The sequence below is a fragment of the Somniosus microcephalus genome, unplaced genomic scaffold (assembly GCF_052327205.1).
Source record: "Somniosus microcephalus isolate GS21.2 unplaced genomic scaffold, FLI_Smic_1.0 unresolved_chr1, whole genome shotgun sequence".
Taxonomy (NCBI): domain Eukaryota; kingdom Metazoa; phylum Chordata; class Chondrichthyes; order Squaliformes; family Somniosidae; genus Somniosus; species Somniosus microcephalus.
Genome location: NW_028225179.1, coordinates 114385840 through 114408899, shown reverse-complemented (window position 1 = coordinate 114408899; position 23060 = coordinate 114385840). Strand labels below are relative to the sequence as shown.

Here is a 23060-nt window from a genome sequence, read left to right as displayed (position 1 = left end):
TCTCTCTCTCCCAGTCTCTCTCTCTCTCTCCCCAGTCTCTCTCTCTCTCTCCCCAGTCTCTCTCTCTCTCCCCAGTCTCTCTCTCTCTCTCCAGTCTCTCTCTCTCCCCAGTCTCTCTCTCTCTCCCCCAGTCTCTCTCTCTCTCTCCCCAGTCTCTCTCTCTCTCCCCCAGTCTCTCTCTCTCTCCCCCAGTCTCTCTCTCTCTCTCCCCAGTCTCTCTCTCTCCCCAGTCTCTCTCTCTCTCCCCCAGTCTCTCTCTCTCTCCCCAGTCTCTCTCTCTCTCTCCCCAGTCTCTCTCTCTCTCCCCGTCTATCTCTCTCTCCCCATCTCTCTCTCCCCAGTCTCTCTCTCTCTCCCCAGTCTCTCTCTCTCTCTCTCCCCAGTCTCTCTCTCTCTCTCTCCCCAGTCCCTCTCTCTCTCTCTCCCCAGTCCCTCTCTCTCTCTCTCCCCAGTCTCTCTCTCTCTCTCCCCAGTCTCTCTCTCTCTCCCCACTCTCTCTCTCTCCCAGTCTCTCTCTCTCTCTCCCCAGTCTCTCTCTCTCTCTCCCCAGTCTCTCTCTCTCTCCCCCAGTCTCTCTCTCTCTCTCCCCAGTCTCTCTCTCTCTCCCCCAGTCTCTCTCTCTCTCCCCCAGTCTCTCTCTCTCTCTCCCCAGTCTCTCTCTCTCCCCAGTCTCTCTCTCTCTCCCCAGTCTCTCTCTCTCTCCCCCAGTCTCTCTCTCTCTCTCCCCAGTCTCTCTCTCTCTCCCCCAGTCTCTCTCTCTCTCCCCCAGTCTCTCTCTCTCTCTCCCCAGTCTCTCTCTCTCCCCAGTCTCTCTCTCTCTCCCCAGTCGCTCTCTCTCTCCCCAGTCTCTCTCTCTCTCCCCAGTCTCTCTCTCTCTCCCCCAGTCTCTCTCTCTCCCCAGTCTATCTCACTCTTCTCCCAGTCTCTCTCTCTCTCTCCCAGTCTCTCTCTCTCTCCCCCAGTCTCTCTCTCTCTCCCTAGTCTCTCTCTCTCTCCCCAGTCTCTCTCTCTCTCCCCAGTCTCTCTCTCTCTCTCCCCAGTCTCTCTCTCTCCCCAGTCTCTCTCTCTCTCCCCAGTCTCTCTCTCTCTCCCCCAGTCTCTCTCTCTCTCCCCGTCTCTCTCTCTCCCCCAGTCTATCTCTCTCCCCAGTCTATCTCTCTCTCTCCCAGTCTCTCTCTCTCTCTCCCAGTCTCTCTCTCTCTCCCCCAGTCTCTCTCTCTCTCTCTCCCCAGTCTCTCTCTCCACAGTCTCTCTCTCTCTCTCTCTCCCCCCAGTCTCTCTCTCTCTCCCCCAGTCTCTCTCTCTCCCCAGTCTCTCTCTCTCCCCAGTCTCTCTCTCCCCCAGTCTCTCTCTCTCTCCCCAGTCTCTCTCTCTCTCCCCCAGTCTCTCTTTCTCTCTCCCAGTCTCTCTCGATCTCTCCCAGTCTCTCTCTCTCTCCCCCAGTCTCTCTCTCTCCCCCAGTCTCTCTCTCTCCCCCAGTCTCTCTCTCTCCCCAGTCTCTCTCTCTCTCCCCAGTCTCTCTCTCTCCCCCAGTCTCTCTCTCTCTCCCCATCTCTCTCTCTCCCCCAGTCTATCTCTCTCCCCAGTCTATCTCGCTCTTCTCCCAGTCTCTCTCTCTCTCTCCCAGTCTCTCTCTCTCTCCCCCAGTCTCTCTCTCTCTCTCCCCAGTCTCTCTCTCTCTCCCCAGTCTCTCTCTCTCTCCCCCAGTCTCTCTCTCTCTCCCCAGTCTCTCTCTCTTTCTCCCCAGTCTCTCTCTCTCTCCCCGTCTATCTCTCTCTCCCCATCTCTCTCTCCACAGTCTCTCTCTCTCTCCCATCTCTCTCTCTCCCCAGTCGCTCTCTCCCCAGTCTCTCTCTCGCCAGTCTCTCTCTCTCTCGCCAGTCTCTCTCTCTCTCCAGTCTCTCTCTCCGCCGTCTCTCTCTCTCTCTCTCCCCAGTCTCTCTCTCTCTCTCCCCAGTCTCTCTCTCTCTCCCCAGTCTCTCTCTCTCTCCCCCAGTCTCTCTCTCTCTCCCCAGTCTCTCTCTCTCTCCCCAGTCTCTCTCTCTCTCCCCCAGTCTCTCTCTCTCCCCAGTCTCTCTCTCTCTCCCCAGTCTCTCTCTCTCCCCAGTCTCTCTCTCTCTCCCCAGTCTCTCTCTCTCTCCCCAGTCTCTCTCTCTCCCCAGTCTCTCTCTCTCTCCCCCAGTCTCTCTCTCTCCCCAGTCTCTCTCTCTCCCCAGTCTCTCTCTCTCTCCCAGTCTCTCTCTCCCCCCAGTCTCTCTCTTCCCCAGTCTCTCTCTCTCTCCCCCAGTCTCTCTCTCTCTCTCTCCCCAGTCTCTCTCTCTCCCCCAGTCTATCTCTCTCCACAGTCTCTCTCTCTCCACAGTCTACCTCTCTCCCCAGCCGCTCTCTCCCCCAGTCTATCTCTCTCCACAGTCTCTCTCTCGCCCCAGTCTATCTCTCTCTTCTCCCAGTCTATCTCTCTCCACAGTCTCTCTCTCGGCCCAGTCTATCTCTCTCTTCTCCCAGTCTCTCTCTCTCTCCCCAGTCTCTCTCTCTCTCCCCAGTCTATCTCTCTCTCCCCCATCTCTCTCTCCACAGTCTCTCTCTCTCCCATCTCTCTCTCGCCAGTCTCTCTCTCCCCCGTCTCTCTCTCTCTCTCCCCGTCTCTCTCTCTCTCCCCAGTCTCTCTCTCTCTCTCCCCCAGTCTTTCTCTCTCTCCCCCAGTCTCTCTCTCTCTCCCCCAGTCTCTCTCTCCCCCAGTCTCTCTCTCTCTCCCCATCTCTCTCTCTCCCCCAGTCTATCTCTCTCCCCAGTCTATCTCGCTCTTCTCCCAGTCTCTCTCTCTCTCCCAGTCTCTCTCTCTCTCCCCCAGTCTCTCTCTCTCTCTCCCCAGTCTCTCTCTCTCTCCCCAGTCTCTCTCTCTCTCCCCCAGTCTCTCTCTCTCTCCCCAGTCTCTCTCTCTCTCTCCCCAGTCTCTCTCTCTTTCTCCCCGTCTATCTCTCTCTCCCCATCTCTCTCTCCACAGTCTCTCTCTCTCTCCCATCTCTCTCTCTCCCCAGTCGCTCTCTCCCCAGTCTCTCTCTCGCCAGTCTCTCTCTCTCTCGCCAGTCTCTCTCTCTCTCTCCAGTCTCTCTCTCCGCCGTCTCTCTCTCTCTCTCTCCCCAGTCTCTCTCTCTCTCTCTCCCCAGTCTCTCTCTCTCTCCCCAGTCTCTCTCTCTCTCCCCAGTCTCTCTCTCTCTCCCCCAGTCTCTCTCTCTCTCCCCAGTCTCTCTCTCTCTCCCCAGTCTCTCTCTCTCTCCCCCAGTCTCTCTCTCTCCCCAGTCTCTCTCTCTCCCCAGTCTCTCTCTCTCTCCCCAGTCTCTCTCTCTCTCCCCAGTCTCTCTCTCTCTCCCCAGTCTCTCTCTCTCTCCCCCAGTCTCTCTCTCTCCCCAGTCTCTCTCTCTCCCCAGTCTCTCTCTCTCTCCCAGTCTCTCTCTCCCCCCAGTCTCTCTCTTCCCCAGTCTCTCTCTCTCTCCCCCATCTCTCTCTCCACATTCTCTTTCTCTCCCCCAGTCTCTCTCTTCCCCAGTCTCTCTCTCTCTCCCCCAGTCTCTCTCTCTCTCTCTCCCCAGTCTCTCTCTCTCCCCCAGTCTATCTCTCGCCACAGTCTCTCTCTCTCCCATCTCTCTTTCGCCAGTCTCTCTCTCCCCCGTCTCTCTCTCTCTCTCCCCGTCTCTCTCTCTCTCCCCAGTCTCTCTCTCTCTCTCCCCCAGTCTTTCTCTCTCTCTCCCCAGTCTCTCTCTCTCTCTCCCCCAGTCTTTCTCTCTCTCCCCCAGTCTCTCTCTCTCTCCCCCAGTCTCTCTCTCCCCCAGTCTCTCTCTCACTCCCCAGTCTCTCTCTCTCTCCCCAGTCTCTCTCTCTCTCCCCAGTCTCTCTCTCTCTCCCCCCAGTCTCTCTCTCTCTCCCCAGTCTCTCTCTCTCCACCCAGTCTCTCTCTCTCCACCCAGTCTCTCTCTCTCCCCCATCTCTCTCTCTCTCCCCGTCTCTCTCTCTCTCTCCCACAGTCTCTCTCTCTCTCTCCCCCAGTCTCTCTCTCTCTCTCCCCCAGTCTTTCTCTCTCTCCCCCAGTCGCTCTCTCCCCAGTCTCTCTCTCGCCAGTCTCTCTCTCTCTCGCCAGTCTCTCTCTCTCTCTCCAGCCTCTCTCTCCGCAGTCTCTCTCTCTCTCCCCCAGTCTCTCTCTCTCCCCCAGTCTCTCTCTCTCCCCCAGTCTCTCTCTCTCTCCCCTGTCTCTCTCCCCTGTCTCTCTCTCCCCTGTCTCTCTCTCCCCTGTCTCTCTCTCTCCCGTCTCTCTCTCTCCCCCAGTCTCTCTCTCTTCCCAGTCTCTCTCTCTTCCCAGTCTCCCTCTCTCTCCCAGTCTCCCTCTCTCTCCCAGTCTCTCTCTCCCCCCAGTCTCTCTCTTCCCCAGTCTCTCTCTCTCTCTCCCCCAGTCTCTCTCTCCACATTCTCTTTCTCTCTCCCAGTCTCTCTCTTCCCCAGTCTCTCTCTCTCTCCCCCAGTCTCTCTCTCTCTCTCTCCCCAGTCTCTCTCTCTCTCCCCCAGTCTCTCTCTCTCTCTCTCTCTCCCCCCAGTCTCTCTCTCTCTCTCCCCCCAGTCTCTCTCTCTCTCCCCCAGTCTCTCTATCTCTCCCCAGTCTCTCTCTCTCCCCCAGTCTCTCTCTCTCTCTCTCTCCCCATCTCTCTCTCTCTCTCTCTCTCTCCCCGTCTCTCTCTCTCCACATTCTCTTTCTCTCTCCCCAGTCTCTCTCTCTCTCTTCCCCAGTCTCTCTCTCTCCCCCCAGTCAATTTTTTTTTCAATTTTCAATTCAAATGCTTTATTGGCATGAAAGTTTACAGGGAACCATATTGCCAAAGCTTACATAACAAAAAGTACAGTTTTCCAACATTCTGTAGGTGTCAAACAATTTTGACCTTCGTTGGATACAGACAATATTAATTTAAACAGTCGTTGACCCTCGTTGGGTACATTCAGTATTAATTTTTAAACAGTCGTTGGGTACATTCGGTATTGATTTAAACATTCTTAATGTTTATATATGCTATGGGTGTGCTCGTTAGTCCCTCACTGTTCCTCAGGTTGTGACATGTTGTTACATATTGGGCACCAAGGTATGGTCTGTCTCCTTCTCCCAGGGCTAATCTTAATTTTGACAGGTCATCCAATTCTTTGAAATCTGGGGTTGTTTGGCTGAGCTTGTCAAAATATATGTTTCTTGTTTTGTTGAATTTTTCGCATTTTAGGAGGAAGTGCATCTCTGTCTCAACCTCGCCGGCCAGACATTGATCACATATTCTATTCTCTCTAGGCTGCCAGGATTTCTTGTATCTTCCTTTTTCAATTGCCAGTTGGTGGTCGCTTAGTCTGTACCTGGTGAGGGTCTGTCTCTGTTTTGTGTCTCTGATGGTCGAGAGATAGTCTGCCTGTTTATATTCTCTTTTTCGGGCCCGGTAACATTCTAATCTGCTTTGGCTTTTGGTTATTTTGTTCCAATGTTCCAGGTAGGTTTCTTTGCATTGTTTAATGATTTGGTTCACTCGGATTGGTGTTTGGAGGGCAGTGTTGGTCTGGGACTGGTCAGGGTCCGGCTGAGTAGGAGTACTTAATTTCAGTAGCAGCTGACTCAGGGGACTCATTTCTGGGTTCAGCTCTTGGGTCTGGAGGGCTTTAAAATGAAGGGTGTCTGGGGAACTAGATTTGAGGTGATTTAGAAAGTTTAGTGCTCGTTTTTGGATGTTTATTATCAGTGGGTATCTGCCTAGTTCGGCTCTACATGCATTTGTTGGTGTTTTCCTTTGGGTGCGAAGAATGCTTCGGCAAAATTCTGCATGTAGGGCTTCTATTGTGTGTTTTTCCCATTTAGTGTAGCTATGGTGATTGAGTGGGCCCCATACTTCACTACCGTACAGCGCAATGGGCAGGATTATGCTGTCAAATATTTTGAGCCAGATTTTGATTGGAATTTCCCCAGTCTCTCTCTCTCTTCCCCAGTCTCTCTCTCTCCCCCAGTCTCTCTCTCTCTCCACATTCTCTCTCTCTCTCCCCAGTCTCTCTCTCTTTCTCTCCTTTTGATCCTCGCTCTCCCCGCCCCACCTCAACGGATCCAGTCATCTTGTTGCAAAGCATGGCCTGTACTGTAGGCCGCACCAGTGGGGTACCATGCACGCACGGCTCCGCGATACCGCGCAGGCACCGAGGGCCAGAAAATGGTTGGTGTTGTTATCGGGCCGTTCGCCCGCTCCAGCCCCTGTCTGGCTCTGCGCGGCACTTTAATTCAACTGTGCGGCAGCTGGAGGATCAGTGCACAGGCGTGCAGCCGTGTACCTCAGAGAGAACAGTGCCCATCACCCCGGTGCTCGCTGACGTACACTGACTCCCGGTCCAGCAATTCCTCACACTTAAAATTCTCATCCTTGTTTTCAAAACCCCTCCATGGCCTCGCCCCTCCCTATCTCTATAATCTCCTTCAGCCCCACAAGCCCCCACCCCCGAGATATCTGCGCTCCTCTAATTCTGGTCTCTTGAGCATCCCTGATTATAATCGCTCAACCATTGGTGGCCGTGCCTTCTGTTGCCGAGGCCCTAAGCTCTGGAATTCCCTGCCTAAACCTCTCCGCCTCTCTCTCCTCCTTTAAGACGCTCCTTAAAACCTTCTTCTTTGACCCAAGTTTTTAGTCACCTGCCCTAATTTATCCTTATGTGGATCGGAGTCAAATTTTGTTTGATATTGGCTCAGTTGGTAGCACACTCGCCTCTGAATCATGAAGGTGGTGGGTTCAAAGCCCCACTCCAGGGACATGAGCATAAAAATCTAGGCCAACGCTCCCAGTGCAGTGCGGAGGGAGTGCTGCACAGTCAGGGGTGCCGTCTTTTGGATGACACGTTAAACCAAGGCCCCGTCTGCTCTCTCAGGCAGACGTAAAAGACCCCACGGCCACTATTTGAAGACGAGCAAGGGAATAATCCCCGGTGTCCTGGGCCAAGATTTATCCCTCAATCAACATCACAAACACACATTATCTGGTCATTGTCATATTGCTGTTTGTGGGAGCTTGCTGTGCGCAAAGTTCAGAAGAATGAGAGGGGATCTCATTGAAACGTATACAATTCTGATGGGGCTAGACAGGCTGGATGCAGGGAGGATGTTTCCCCTGGCTGGGGGGGGGTCTAGACCGAGGGGTCACAGTCTCAGGATACGGGGTAGAACATTTAGGACTAAGATGAGGAGAAATTTCTTCACTCAGAGGGTGGTGAACCTGTGGAATTCTCTACCACAGAAGGCTGTGGAGGCCAAGTCACTGAATATATTGTAGAAGGAGATAGATAGATTTCTAGACACAAATGGTGTTGTGTATGTACCTTTAAGAGAATAACTGGTCTCAGACTGCAGTACCGGCAGTGACCACCCCTGTATAAAAGGAGCTAGAGAGCCTGTAGTGTCCGTGTGTAGATAAAGACACTGAAGACAGGAGTTGGTTCATAGGTATTTACTAAGCAAGTCTGGGGGGGGGGTTTCTAAAGGATATACACAATACACAGGCTTATATAGCCCAAGTGGCAATTACCGGCATTACGCACACCTGGGGCTCTTAAAGGCACATACACCATAATTGCTCTTAAAGGCACATACACCACAATTCCTCCCCTTCTAGCTAACTAGTACATCATATTTTAAGTAATTATTAATTACATGTTATATGCAAAATAATATACATTGCTGTATTAATTAATTATAAGTTAGTCTCTCAGGAGGCTTCCTGACTCGGTCTGGATAACGTCTCGGGGGTGTAGTAGTTTCTGGTGGTGTAGTAGGTTCTTCTGGCAAGGCTGATTCGGCTTGAAGGCCAGTGTCGGGTTCATCGGGCTCCAGTATCACCGGATCGGAGGTAGATATGGGTATCTCTACTTCATCGTTAGATGTATAGAGTGGTGGTGTAGGTTGTCCCTTTTCGGATGACTTGATGATTTGGTCAGCATGGCGCCTTATTATGCTGTCTCCGATGTCCACGGTATACATCAGTGGTCCTAATCGTGTGCAGATAGTTCCAGGCTGCCATTTCTCGGTACGGTAGTCCCGGGCCAAAACCGGTTGGCCTATCTGGAAGGCCCTAGTTGGCCTTTCATTCATGCCCTGAAACTGCCGGTTCTCCACGTCCCTTCGGATGTTGGGCTTGACCAAATCCAGCCGGCATCTTAGGTTTCTATTGTAGAACATCATGGCGGGAGTTTGGTTAGTAACCATATGCGTTGCATTCCTATATGCAAATAAGAAGTTATCCACCTTGTGCTGAAGTTTTATGTCTTCATTACCCATGGCCTTGATGGCCTTCTTGAAGGTCTGGACAAATCTTTCAGCCAATCCATTGGTGGCGGGATGGTATGGGGCGGACGTGTAGTGCTTTACCCCATTGTTCTTTAAGAACTTTCTGAATTCTTCGGACACAAATTGCGGTCCATTATCAGAACATATCTGTTCCGGCAGCCCATTCCTGGCAAATATGGTCCTTAATACTGTAATGGTTTTTTCCGTGGTGGTGGAGGACATCTTTATTACCTCCGGCCACTTGGAGTGTGCATCAACTGCGATTAAGAACATTGAGTCCATAAATGGACCAGCAAAGTCGATGTGCACCCTTTGCCAGGGAGATGAGGGCCACTCCCATGGATGTAGAGGGGCCTGTGGCGGAGCATTTTGGACCTTCTGGCATCCTAGGCAGCTCTTGGTCATGTCTTCGATGTCTCCATCAATACCTGGCCACCATACAAACGCCCTAGCTAGGTTCTTCATTTTCACTCCACCCAGATGCCCCTCGTGAAGCTCCTTTAGCACTTTATCCTGGAGTTTGGGTGGAATCACCACTCTGGATCCACACATCAAGGTTCCTCGGCACACTGACAGCTGTTCTCTTCTTTGCGAGAATGCTGGCAACAGTGGTTCGCCATGTGCTGGCCATCCCTTCACTGTTAAATCGTAGACCCGTGAGAGAGTAGGGTCATTTCTTGTCTCCCTTTCAATGGCAGAATTTGTCACCGGAAGACATTCCACTATGGTAGAGTGGAATATCTCTACTGGGTCTACTGTAGGTGCCTCTTCTATCGTTGGCAATGGTAGGCGCGATAAACCGTCAGCATTCCCATGCTGTTTTGACCCTTTGTATTCAATGTTGTATTGGTGTGCCCCTAGAAAAAGGGACCACCTTTGTAGTCTTTGTGCCGTCATAATGGGGACACCTTTTTTAGGGTTGAATATGGAGATGGGGGGTTGATGGTCAGTCAGCAAGGTAAATTTTTGTCCGTGTAGGTAATGGTTGAATTTCTTCACTCCCCATACCAGGCTGAGTGCTTCCCTGTCTATCTGGGCATAGTTACGCTCAGCTGAGTTCAATGAGCGTGATGCAAAAGCTATCGGCCGTTCCGAGCCATCAGGGAATCTATGGGACAATACCGCTCCTATGCCGTAAGGGGATGCATCGCACGCCAGTCTGATTGGTAGTGATGGGTTGTAATGAGCCAAAACTTTCTCGGATGTGATTAAGTCTTTACATTTATGGAAGGCACGTTTACAGTCTTCGTTCCATTTCCAAATCACTCCTGTCTGTAGAAGATCATTAAGAGGGTGTAGAATAGTTGATAAGTTCGGTAAAAATTTATGATAGTAATTTATTAATCCCAGGAATGACCTTAATTGTGAAACATTTTCAGGTGCTGGGGCTTTTATAACTGCTTCAATTTTTTCAGGTGACTTATGCAACCCTTCCTTATTAATTATGTGGCCACAATATGATATCTGATTTTGGAAAAATTCGCACTTGGGGCGATTTGCTCGTAGGCCCCGTTCTTTCAGCCTAGTGAGCACCTGCTCCAAATTGGCAAGGTGCTCATTGTCGTTTTCTCCTGTTATAAGGATGTCGTCTAGGTAGCATTGAGTCCCCGGAATCCCTTGCAGGACTTGCTCCATAGCTCTTTGCCAGATAGCTGGAGCTGATGCTATTCCAAAAACCAGTCGATTGTACTGGTACAGGCCTTTGTGTGTGTTTATTGTGAGGTACTTTTTCGAGGTCTCCTCAACCTCCATCTGTAGATATGCCTGTGCCAAGTCAATTTTTGTGAAACGTTTCCCTCCGGATAGTGAGGCGAAAATATCTTCTATCCTCGGAAGAGGATACTGTACCGTGTGAAGGACCGGGTTTACAGTCACCTTAAAGTCCCCACAGATGCAAATTTTTTTCTGTTCCTCAGAGTTATTTTTCAATGTTTTTTTCATGACTGGAACGATGGGTGTTGCCCATTCGCTCCAATCTATTTTGGATAATACGCCTGCCTTTTCCAAATTCTCCAGCTCTGCCTCGACTGCCGGACGTATTGCGTATGGCACCGGTCTTGCCTTAAAAAATTTTGGAATTGCTGTATCTTCCACTTTTATTGAGGCGGTGATGTCTTTCAAGGTTCCTAGTTTCTCTTGAAACACTTCTTTGGCGTTGGCCAAGATGTCTTTTAATCGTTCAGGTATGATGTCATCATTGTTTTTTTCCTTACTGGTCACCGTCAGTGCCTGAATGGAGTGCCAGTCTAAACGTATCTTCCTTATCCATTCACGTCCCAACAACGGTGGACCACCATCTTGTAGAATGTATAAATACAACTTTTGTATTTCTTTGCCGTTGTATACCACAGGCACCCTTATTTTTCCTTTGGGGTAGACTTTCTGCCCCGTATATGTTTTTAAGATAATGGATGTGTCTTTTAGAGGTATATGCGAAAATAGCCTCTCGTAATCTCGTCGATTTATTATGGTTAGAGCTGATCCTGTATCTAGCTCCACTTTAACTGGGGACCCTGCTATTGTGAGGGTAACCCAAATGGTTTGGTAATCCTCATTGGCAAGTACATTATGTAATTTGAGACAGCTTAGTCTCTTGTTTTCGGAGTCGCTATCGCTATTCTGGTCTTCGGAGCTATTGTCCGTCATCATTTGTACCTTCCTGTACTTTTCTTTATTGATTTTTTGTTTTCTGTCAGTGGATTTATTTTGTCCAGATTGGCATACCCGTGCAATGTGTCCAATCTTACCACACTGCCTGCATGCTTTGCCCTTGAACCAGCATTCCCTCTGGTTATGGGTGGATCTGCCGCAGCGATAACATCTTCCGAACTCCTGTGTCATTTTATGGGTGCCGAAGTCCTGTGTCTCTTGTTGTATCTCTGCAGCTCCTTTTGCTGCTGCTTCGTATGATACAGCCATACTGAAAGCTTTGTCCAATGTTAAATCTTTTTCAGAAAGCAGTCTTTTTTGTGTTCCTTCACTTAAGAGACCGCAAACAAATTTGTCTCGAAGATAATCCGATAGTCCTGCTCCGAATTGGCAGTACTTTGATATCTTTCTTAATTCGGTTAGGTAATCAGCGTTACTTTCATTCTTGTGTTGATTTCTCTTGAAGAACTTGAATCGTTCCGCTATCAGCAGCAGTGTTGGGTTTAAATGCTCCTGCAGGGTATCAACAATTTCTTTAAAAGTCTTGTCCTTTGGTTTGGCTGGAGTGATTAAATTTCGTAACAGCCCATATGTCTTCGCGCCCATTAAGTTCAGAAGTACTGAAGCTTTTTTTTCATCTGCTATTCCATTTGCAGTGCAATAAACCTCTACTCTTTCCACGTATGTGGTCCAATCTTCTATTTCGCCATCAAAAGCCTCAATATTACCAGATTTAGGCATTTCAGAAAAGATATGGCGCTTCCCGCGCTTTTTTTTTCTCTGTAGCAACGATATGGCGCTTCCCGCGCTTTCCCGCCACTGCTACCGATAACAACGCTGTTTTACTGTGGTTTTCGTTTATTCACTGTTGGAGACTCGTTCCCGATGGAGGTCTAAACGCTGACCTGCTTGCCGCGCCGGCCGTCTCTCGAGTGCACCCTCCCAGTCCGTTATTGCTTGCCTCCGATTTCACTGCCTGTCTCAGCTGTAGAGCCCGCCGCTGGAGCTCCAGCCTGACGCCCAGGAAGGATTAGCGCAGTACCTGTCACCAGCTTGGCCAGCTGGTGAAACCACAGTTTCTCTTACTTCCTTGAGTCTTCTGGACGCTGGAGGAATCGATGTCCTTGAGGTGCTGCCGAATTGCAGGTAAGTCCGTTTCCACTTCGTCGCCACTGTAGTGTCCGTGTGTAGATAAAGACACTGAAGACAGGAGTTGGTTCATAGGTATTTACTAAGCAAGTCTGGGGGGGGGGTTCTAAAGGATATACACAATACACAGGCTTATATAGCCCAAGGGGCAATTACCGGCATTACGCACACCTGGGGCTCTTAAAGGCACATACACCACAATTGCTCTTAAAGGCACATACACCACAGAGCCTCTGTTGTTTAGTTTCATTATAGCCTTTCACCAGTAAAGATCTGTTTGTTTTCTCTCCTGCTAGTCCGTGTCTCAATCATTCACGGACTTAACACTGGCGACGAGTAAGAAACGAACTTACCTGCAACTCAGCAGCAGCTCCGACGACGTTGTTGAAGGTCGGAGCCAGAAGAAAAAAAAAAGTAGAGTCCATTGAAACTCGAGAAACGGGCATCGACCGTCAATCATCGATTTAAAAACTTACAGGAGCGACTTTCCAGAGCCAGGCTGGGTTCCTCGGTCCGTGGTTTCCCAGCTAATCGGGCTGGTGGCAGGTAGTGCTCTGATCCTTCCTGGGCTGCGGCGGGCTGAAGCTCGATCGGGTGGCCTTTCAACGGGGCCGGGCAGCGAGTCGGGAAGCAAGGAGAGAGAGAGAGGGTGGAGCACACAGGGCGCGGCCGGTGTTTTGAAGCTGGGCAGCGTTCGGACCTAAGAAGAGGGAGGGAAGTGTCCCAGAGGGTCCGCTCCACGACGGGAAAATAATAAAAGAAAAAGAATACGCACAAGAAACCGTGGAAAGCAGCGCTAACAACAGCCGGGAAGAAGGCAAAGCGCGGGAGGCGCCATTTTGTTAAATCGGGGAAGAAGGCAAAGCGCGGGAGGCGCCATTTTAGATTTGCAAGATGCCGAAGACTGGCTGTATCATTGCTTTTGATAATACATTAGAGGACCGGACCATGTATGTGGAAAGAGTCGAGGTATATTTCGAGGCAAACGATATAGCGGAGGGGAAACAGGCATCGATATTGCTAAACTTAATGGGCGCTAGAATGTACGGCCTATTGCGGACCTGATTACTCCAGCCAAACCGAAGGCGAAGAGTTTTAACGAAATTGTTGCTATCCTACAGGAACACTTAAACCCTGCACCGCTGTTGATAGCAGAAAGATTTAAATTCCACAGGAGAACTCAGCACAAAGATGAGAGCAATGCTGAGTATCTTACGGAACTACGCAAGCTATCAAAGCACTGCCAGTTCGGAGCAGGACTGGCAGATACCCTACGGGACAAATTTGTCTGTGGACTTCTGAGTGAAGGAACACAGAAGAAGTTACTCGCAGAAAAAGAGCTGACGCTAGATAAGGCTTTCAGCGTGGCAGTATCGTATGAAGCAGCAGCCAGGGGAGCTGCAGAAATTCAACAAAAACCACAGGAATACGGCACCCACGAAATGACACGGGGATTTGCAAAATGTTATCGCTGCGGCAGAACTAACCATGACCAGAAGGACTGCTGGTCCAAAGACAAAATATGCAGACAATGCCGAAAGATTGGACACATTGCACGAGTTTGTAGGTCTGGGAAGAAGACCAGCGACAACAAAAAGGCTACTAAGGAACCGTACAAGAAAGTACAAAAGATGACGGGCAGTAGTTCCGAAGACCAGATGAGCGATAGTGAATCCAAGAACAGGAGATTAAGCTATCTCAAACTTCACAATGTAATCGCAAAAGAGGATCACCGAACCATTTGGGTCACCCTCACGATAGCAGGGTCCCAAGTTAAAATGGAATTGGATACAGGATCAGCACTAACCGTCATGAATCGACGAGACTACGAGCGGCTATTTTCACACATACCCTTGAGAGAGACATCCATCGTCTTGACAACGTATACAGGGCAAAAAGTATACCCCAGAGGAAAACAAGAAAATACGGAAATTGTATCTCTACATACTGCCAAATGGTGGACCACCGTTATTGGGACGGGAATGGATCAGGAAGATAAACTTAGATTGGCATTCCATTCATGCAATGACGGTGGACGGTAAAAAAGATGAAGACGTCACTCCTGGACAATTGTCAACAATCTTAGCTAACACCAAAGAGGTATTTCAACAAGAACTGGGCACGCTTAAAGGCGTAACCGCCTCGATAAAAATAGAAGAGAATGTAGTTCCCAAGTTTTTCAAAGCGAGACCGGTACCATATGCAATTCGCCCAGCTGTCGAGGCAGAGCTGGAGAATCTGGAGAAGGCGGGCGTGTTGTCTAAGGTCGACTGGAGCGAGTGGGCGACACCCATCATTCCTGTCATGAAGAAAACGTTAAGCAATAAGTCCGGAGAGCCAAGGAAGATTTGCATCTGTGGGGATTTCAAGGTGATGGTGAACCCTGTCCTTCGCACAGTACAATATCCTCTTCCAAGGATAGAAGACATCTTCGCCTCGCTGTCTGGAGGAAAGCGTTTTACAAAAATTGACCTGGCACAAGCATATTTGCAGATGGAGGTTGAAGAGTCCTCTAGGAAGTATCTCACGATAAACACTCACAAAGGTCTTTACCAGTATCATCGATTGGTATTCGGAGTAGCATCGGCTCCGGCGATATGGCAAAGAGCGATGGAACAAGTCCTGCAAGGGATTCCGGGGACTCAATGTTACTTGGACGACATCCTTGTAACAGGTGAAGATGACAGTGAACACCTTAACAACCTAGAACAGGTGCTCACTAGACTACGGGAACATGGGCTGCGAGCCAACCGCCCCAAGTGCGAATTTTTTAAGAAACAGATATCGTATTGTGGCCACCTGACTGATGAAGAGGGGTTACATAAGTCCCCTGACAAAATTGAAGCGGTTGTTAAGGCCCCAGCGCCTGAAAATGTGTCGCAACTGAGGTCATTCCTCGGGTTGGTGAATTACTATCATAAGTTTTTGCCGAATTTGTCGACAATTCTGCACCCACTGAACGCCCTGCTACGAACGGGGGTAGCATGGAAATGGAGCGATGATTGTAAGCGTGCTTTTCGGAAGAGTAAGGACTTAATCACTTCAAAGGAAGTATTGGCTCACTACAACCCAGCACTGCCAATCAGGCTGGCGTGTGATGCGTCTCCCTACGGCATTGGGGCGGTACTGTCACATAAATTCCTTGATGGTTTGGAGAGGCCGATAGCTTTTGCGTCACGCTCGTTAACTTCTGCTGAGCGTAACTACGCCCAGATTGACAGAGAGGCCCTCATCCTAGTGTGGGGGGTGAAGAAGTTCAATCACTATCTACACGGTCAAAAATTTACTCTACTAACTGATCATCAACCTCTTGTCTCCATTTTCAACCCTCAGAAGGGCGTACCGATAATGACAGCACAATGGCTGCAGAGATGGTCCCTTTTCTTAGGGGCACACCAATATGACATCGAGTACAAAGGAACTAAACAGCATGGAAATGCTGATGGATTGTCACGTCTACCGTTGCCGACGGTTGAAGAAGAAGACCTTGCAGTGGATCCAATGGAGTTATTCCACTCGACCATAGTCGAATGTCTTCCTGTGACGAATGCAAACATAGAAAAGGAAACACGGAATGACCCGACACTATCACGGGTCTATGATTTAACGGTGAAGGGATGGCCAGCACATGGCGAACCACTGCTGCCAGCATTCTCGCCGAGAAGAGAACAGCTGTCAGTGTGCAGAGGAACCCTGATGTGTGGATCCAGAGTAGTAATTCCACCTAAGTTGATGGATAGAGTGCTCAATGAGCTTCGTGAGGGTCATCTGGGTGGGGTAAAAATGAAGAGCTTAGCCAGAGTGTTTGTGTGGTGGCCGGGAATCGATAGAGAAATCGAAGAGATGACCAAGAGCTGTGCAGGATGCCAGAAGGTCCAAAACGCCCCACCACAAGCTCCTCTGCATCCATGGGAGTGGCCCTCATCTCCATGGCAAAGGGTGCACATTGATTTTGCTGGTCCCTTCATGGACTCGATGTTTTTAATTGCGGTGGATGCACATTCAAAGTGGCCAGAGGTAATAAAAATGTCCTCAACCACCACGGAAAAAACTATCACAGTTTTACGAACCATATTCGCCAGGAATGGGCTGCCTGAACAGATTTGCTCTGACAATGGACCACAGTTTGTGTCTGAAGAGTTCCGGAGGTTCTTAAAGAACAATGGTGTTAAGCATTACACATCTGCCCCATATCATCCAGCCACTAATGGATTGGCCGAGAGGTTTGTCCAAACATTCAAGAAGGCTATCAAGGCAATGTGTAATGAAGAGATACCCCTACAACACAAGGTGGACAACTTCTTGTTTGCCTACCGGAATGCGACACATGTGGTTACCAACCAAACTCCAGCCATGATGTTCTTCAATCGAAGACTACGATGCCGCTTGGATTTGGTTAAGCCAAACGTCCGAAGAGATGTGGAGAACAGGCAGTTTCAGAATATGAATGAAAGGCCGACCAGGAGTTTTAAGATAGGGCAACCAGCTTTGGCCCGGGACTACCGCACTGAGAAATGGCAGCCAGGAACGATTTGTACACGACAAGGACCTCTCATGTATACCGTGGACGTTGGGGAGAGCATTGTAAGACGCCATGCTGACCAGATTCTAGAGTCACTGGAAAACGTCAACTCCACACCACGATCTGATACACCTGGTAATGAAATCGACGTTCCAATTGCATCTACCGCAGAACCGGTAATATTGGAAGCAGATGTGTAAAGTCTGTGGGTTGTGCAGTTAATTACGACACAGACTTCAGGAGTAACATACAACAGGACTTTACTATTCGAAGGTCAGGGCGAATCTGCCCTATAAATCATGCCACAGCACTTATATACCGGTGTGGTCACCGTCGGTATTACCGTATACAGAAGCCAAACAAGTAGTGCCACACCTAAAATAGTTCTCTTAAAGGTGAACGGTTACATACAATAGTCTCTTAAAGGTAGACAGTTACATACACTACAAGATGAACCAAACAACGACATTGATTCCGACTCAACATTGCCAGAAGAACCTGTTACCCCAAAGAGGCGTTATCCAGACAGAATCAGGAAGCCTCCTCAAAGACTGAACTTATGATTGCTTAAACTTAACCAATGTATCTAGCAACAGTAATTGTGATTGTAATTCGTTATCATTTAGTTGTTAAATGAATGTTATGTACTGTTTATCTAAAAGGGGAGGAATTGTTGTGTATGTACCTTTAAGAGAATAACTGGTCTCAGACTGCAGTACCGGCAGTGACCACCCCTGTATAAAAGGCGCTAGAGAGCCTCTGTTGTTTAGTTTCGTTATAGCCTTGCACCAGTAAAGATCTGTTTGTTTTCTCTCCTGCTAGTCCGTGTCTCAATCATTCACGGACTTAATAAATGGCATCAAGGGGTATGGGGAGAGAGTGGGAATATGGCATTGAGATAGAGGATCAGCCATGATCATATTGAATGGCGGAGCAGGCTCGAAGGGCCGAATGGCCTACTCCTGCTCCTATTTTTCTGTTTCTAATTGGTTGCCGCGTTTCCCACATTACAACAGTGACTACACTTCGAAAAGTACTTCATTGGCTGTAAAGCACTTCGGGACGTCCGGTGGCCGTGAAAGGCGCGATATAAATGCAAGTCTGTCTTTTTTCTGTGAAGCGCCTCGGGACGTTTTATGACATTAAAAGGCGCTATATAAATGCCAGCAATTGTAGCTGTGCGTGTGGCCAGGCCTCCAGTAGGGGAGGCCCAAGCAGCGTCGCGGAAGGGCTGAGGCCAAGTCCTCGGTGAGTTAAACGCTGTGTCAATGCTCATCGTTGCATCTCCTCCGGGCGGCTGCGAGCGAATCGCGGCGCAGCCCCGAGGCTGAGCTGGGAGCCAAGAGTCGCTGGTTGACTAGCTTTTCCGATCCAGACTCCTTGACATTTAAACTTTAGAGCGCTTCTTCCTGCAGGTGCAAGAGTCGACCGGCAGCAGTGAGCTGCAATGAATAAAGTGATTATTCACCCGATGCAAAGCGCAGCAGAGATAGATTCAGACTGCGCGGTTCCGCACAAAGGGAATGTAAATCAGACACAAAGCAAAGCAGAGACTGCTTACATTCAAGCAAAGGGCCGTTCTAAACATACTGTGGTGTTGGGGCGGTGGTGTCTGAATGACTAGAATGAGCTTGATCACGTGACTGATTTCTTTTTAACCAATTGTTTACCCCAGCAGAGCGTTCCGTGTCAGCTTGGCTCGGTGGTGAAGCTCTTGCCCTTTTGAACGAGAAAGACTTGCATTTCTATAGCGCCTTTCATGACCACCGGACACCTCAAAGCACTTTACAGCCAATTTGCGCACAGCAAGCTCCCACAAGCAGCAATGCGATAATGACCAGATAATCTGTTTTTAGTGATGCTGATTGAGGGATAAATATTGGCCCCAGGACACCGGGGAGAACTCCCCTGCTCTTCTTCGAAATAGTGGCCGTGGGATCTTTTACATCCACCTGGGAGAACAGACGGGGCTGCGGTTTAACGTCTCATCCGAAAGACGGCACCTCCGACAGTACAGCACTCCCTCAGCACTGCACTGGAAGTGTCAGCCCAGATTTTTGCGCTCCAGTCCCTGGAGTGGGACTTGAACCCACGACCTTCAGACCCAGAGGCGAGTGTGCTACCCACTGAGCCATGGCTCACACTGAAAGAAACTCACGGACTAGGCCCTTTCTGGGGACTTGGCCACGCACGCTCGGCAGACGCTCCAGGGCAGTGCTGAGGGCATGCTGCACTGCCGGAGGTGCCGTCTCTCAACACGAGACGTTAAACCGAGGCCCGGCTCAGGCGGGCCTGGAAGATCCCGCAGCACAATCGGGCGAAAAGCAGGGAAGTTCAGAGAGAAGCAGAGGGACTGTGTCAACAACCAGAGGCCACAGAAGGTCTGGGGGTGGGGTGGGGGGCGGGGGAGAAATGTTTCCACTCAGAGAGTTGTCGGGGTCTCGAACGCTCTACCTGGTGGTGGAAGCTGATTCCATCAATAATTTTAAAAGGGAGTTGGGCAGCGACTTGAGGATCAGGAACTTAGAGTTACAGACAAAAGGTTGGCGGTGGGGGTGCGGCGGGACTAAGCACGACTGCTCTGTCCATGAGCCAGCACAAGCCCGATGGGCTGAATGGCCTCCTTCTGTGCTGTAAGTTGCTATGATTCTACGTTTTCCTGGTCAAAAGTTATCCCTCAACCAGTTTCTCCATCTCCGCCGCATCTGTTCCGACGATGCCACCTTCCATACCAGTGCTTCTGACATGTCTTCCTTTTTCCTCAACCGAGGATTCCCCTCTACCGTGGTTGACACGGCCCTCGACCGTTCCATTTCCCGCACTTCTGCTCTCAGCCGTTCTCCTCCCTCCCGGAACCACGAGAGGGTTCCCCTTGTCCTCACCTTTCACCCCACCAGCCTCCACATTCAACGGATCATCCTCCGCCATTCCTGCCACCTCCAGCGTGATCCCACCACCAAACACATCTTCCCCTCACCTCCCCTTTCAGCATTCCGAAGGGACCGCACCCTCCGCAACACCCTGGTCCACTCTTCAATCACCCCAACACCACTCCCCTCCCCACGGCACCTTCCCATTCAAGCACAGACGATGCAACACCTGCCCTTTTACCTCCTCCCTTCCCACTGTCCAGGGCCCCAAACACTCATTCCAGGTGAAACAGCGATTTACTTGTACTTCTTTCAATTTAATATACTGCATTCGCTGCTCACGATGCAGTCTCCTCGACATTGGGGAGACCAAACGCAGATTGGGTGACCGCTTTGCGGAACACCTCCGTTCAGTCTGTAAAGGGGACCCCGAGCTTCTGGTCGCCTGTCACTTTAATTCTCCGCTCCACTCCCACTCTGACCTCGTTCCACTGAAGCTCAGCGTAAGCTTGAGGAACAGCACCTCATCTTTCAATTAGGCACTCTACAGCCCTCTGGACTCAACACAGAATTCAACAATTTCAGACTATAACCTCGGCCCCTATTTTTTCACATGGCAGCTGTTGATGATTCTGCCATTCCCATTTACTCCTCTTCTCGACCCATCTTTTGTTTCTTTACTTGTCCCATTACCATCTCCTTTCGTTTTTCACCAACATCTTTTGTCGTTTAATCTCTCCTGCCTTCCACCCTATCACAGACCTTCCCTTTTGTTCTTTCCTCCCCTCCCCCTTTCCCTGCCCCCTACACTTGCATAAAAACCTGTTACATCTCTAACTTTTTCCAGTTCTGACGAAAGGCCATCGACCTGAAACGTTAGCTCAGTTTCTCTCTCCACAGATGCTGCCCTGACCTGCTGAGTATTTCCAGCATTTCCTGTTTTTATTCCGCAACCGTCATCACCAAAACTAATTAGCTGGTCATTGCTCTCATTCCTGTTTGTGGGGTCTTGATGTGAGACTAATTGGTTGTCATGTTTGTCCACATAACAATAGTGATGACACTTCAAAAAGTGATTCATTGGCACTTTGGTTCTGTCCTGAGGATATAAAAATGGAAATACTTTCTTAACCTGTTCCCTGGTCTCTCTCGCTGTGAGATTCTGTTTTCAATTGAGAAAGGTAAGTGAAGTGTCAAAGCTCGTAGTGCAAAGGTGAAAAGAACAGGAGAGAAGAGGAGATAAATTAACAAAGGTTGGGTGACAGCAAAGAAAGAATTTGCATTTCTGTAGCGCCTTTCACAGCCTCAGGACGTCCCAAAGCGCTTCACAGCCAATGAAGTACTTTTTGAAGTGTAGTCACTGTTGTAATGTGGGAAACGCGGCAGCCAATTTGCGCACAGCAAGCTCCCACAAACAGCAATGTGATAATGACCAGATTATCTGTTGTAGATGTTGGTTGAGGGATAAATATTGGCCAGGACACCGGGGATAACTCCCCTGCTCTTCTTCGAAATAGTGCCGTGGGATCTTTTATGTCCACCTGTGAGGGCAGACGGGGCCTCGGTTTAACGTCTCATCCGAAAGACAGCACCTCCGACAGTGCAGCGCTCCCTCAGCACTGCACTGGGAGCGTCGGCCTGGGTTACGTGCTCTAGTCTCTGGAGTGGGGCGGATTTGAACCCATCTTGCTTCCTCAGCTGCCGTGAGAAATGCCAGTGTGTTACATTGAGAGGGCTGAATTAATGCCCAGGAATGTCCTGGCACATTGTTAGGGCATGAAACAAAAGGTGGAGTTGGGGGCTAAGTTGGCCATAGAAAGTTACCTCTGCACCTACTGGTTGTGTGCTGGTGTGATGAGCTTTTACATAGTTAGGTCAAAATTTTATTGAGGGGGGGAGTGGAGGTGGGGGTGGAATTGCCACTGGGGTTTCACATCCTCCCCCACCGTAACTCCGGGAGAAGATCGGCAGAAACCCTGGAGAAATGGCGCACAACAGTGGCGTAGGCTGGAGTATTTTCAGTGCGGGCGAGAGGGGGGTTGGGGGTGGGGTTTGGCTACAAGCTTTCCAGAGCAAAAGGTCTGTATTTCAATTAGGAATTTTACAAGAAGCTTCAAATATAAACATTATTACTGCCGTTCCTTCATCGTCACTGGGTCAAAATCCAGGAACTCCCTCCCTAACAGCACTGTGGGAGCACCTTCACCACACGGACTGCAGCGGTTCAAGAAGGCGGCTCACCACCAGCTTCTCAAGGGCAATTAGGGATGGGCAATAAATGCTGGTCTTGCCAGCGACGCCCACATTCCATTCACTTAGCACTTCAAATAAAGGAAATCGAAGGAAAAGAACATGGGAATTTTAAGGTGATTGGCAGATGAACCAAAGGCGACATGAGGGGAAACTTTTTTACACAGCGAGTGGTTAGGATCTGGAATGCACTGCCTGAAAGGGTGGCGGAGGCAGACTCAATCACGGCTTTCAAAGGGGAATTGGATAAGTACCTGAAGGAAAACATTTTGCAGGGCTACGGGGAAAGGGCGGGGGAGTGGGACTAGCTGAAGTGCTCTTGCAGAGAGCCGGCACGGGCTTGGCGGGCCGAATGGCCTCCTTCTGTGCTGTAACCATTCTATGATTCTATGCTAGAGGAAAACAGACCAGGGTCCATCAAGTCCACCTTCTACCATCCTGGTTGTCACGTGATACAAAGATAATGGAGTTGTTGACTGATCATAGCAACCAATCTCTAACAATTAGTCTACAACAGACCTAGACATGATGTGAGGAAAACCCCCAGTCAGGGAAAACGTCTAAAGCACAGAGTCCAAGCGCCTGTTACGTGTCGCTGGTCGATCAATAACTTTCCTGCTATTCACTGCGATATCCCAGTGACCTTTCAGAAGTGCAAAAGCAAAAATACCGCGGATGGGGTTTCCGTTTGTCTCTTTTACCTTGTTCATCTTCATTGCTTTCTGTTTCCCTTCTCGTGTTTGATCAGGTATCTGCCAAAACTCGCTCCCCGCACAGCTCGCTTCTACCTCCTTCCCAAAATCCACAAACAGGACTGCCCTGGTAGACTCATCGTTTCAGCCTGTTCGTGCCCCATGGAACTTATCTCTTCCTATCTCGACTCTATTCTTTCTCCCCTTGTCCAGTCTCTTCCCACCTCGTCCCTTTTGTCATTTAATCTCTCCTCCATTCCATCCTGTCACAGACCTTCCTTCCCTTTTGTTCTTTCCTCCCCTCCCCCCTTTCCCTGCCCCTGCACTTGCTTAAAAACTGGTTCCACCTCCAATGTTTTTCAGTTCTGACGAAGGGTCATCGACCTGAAACATTAACCCTGTTTCTCTCCCCGCAGACACTGCCCTGACCTGCTGAGTATTTCCAGCATTTTCTGCTTATGCACCCGGAAGAACGGCTATTGTGTCTGTGTTCTAGCAACAACAACAACAAGAACTTGCATTTATCTAGCGCCTTTAATGGCGTAAAAGGTCCCGAGGCTTCACAGGAGCGATTATCAAACAATTCAAGACCG

The 23060-nt window shown here is 49.8% G+C and overlaps 1 protein-coding gene across 4 annotated transcripts in view; it reads right to left on the bottom strand.

Moving 5' to 3' along the window:
* LOC147095720 (ral guanine nucleotide dissociation stimulator-like) overlaps positions 1-23060 on the bottom strand; it is a 305851-nt gene that overhangs the window by 92711 nt on the left and 190080 nt on the right. The gene's annotated exons all lie outside the window — the stretch shown is intronic.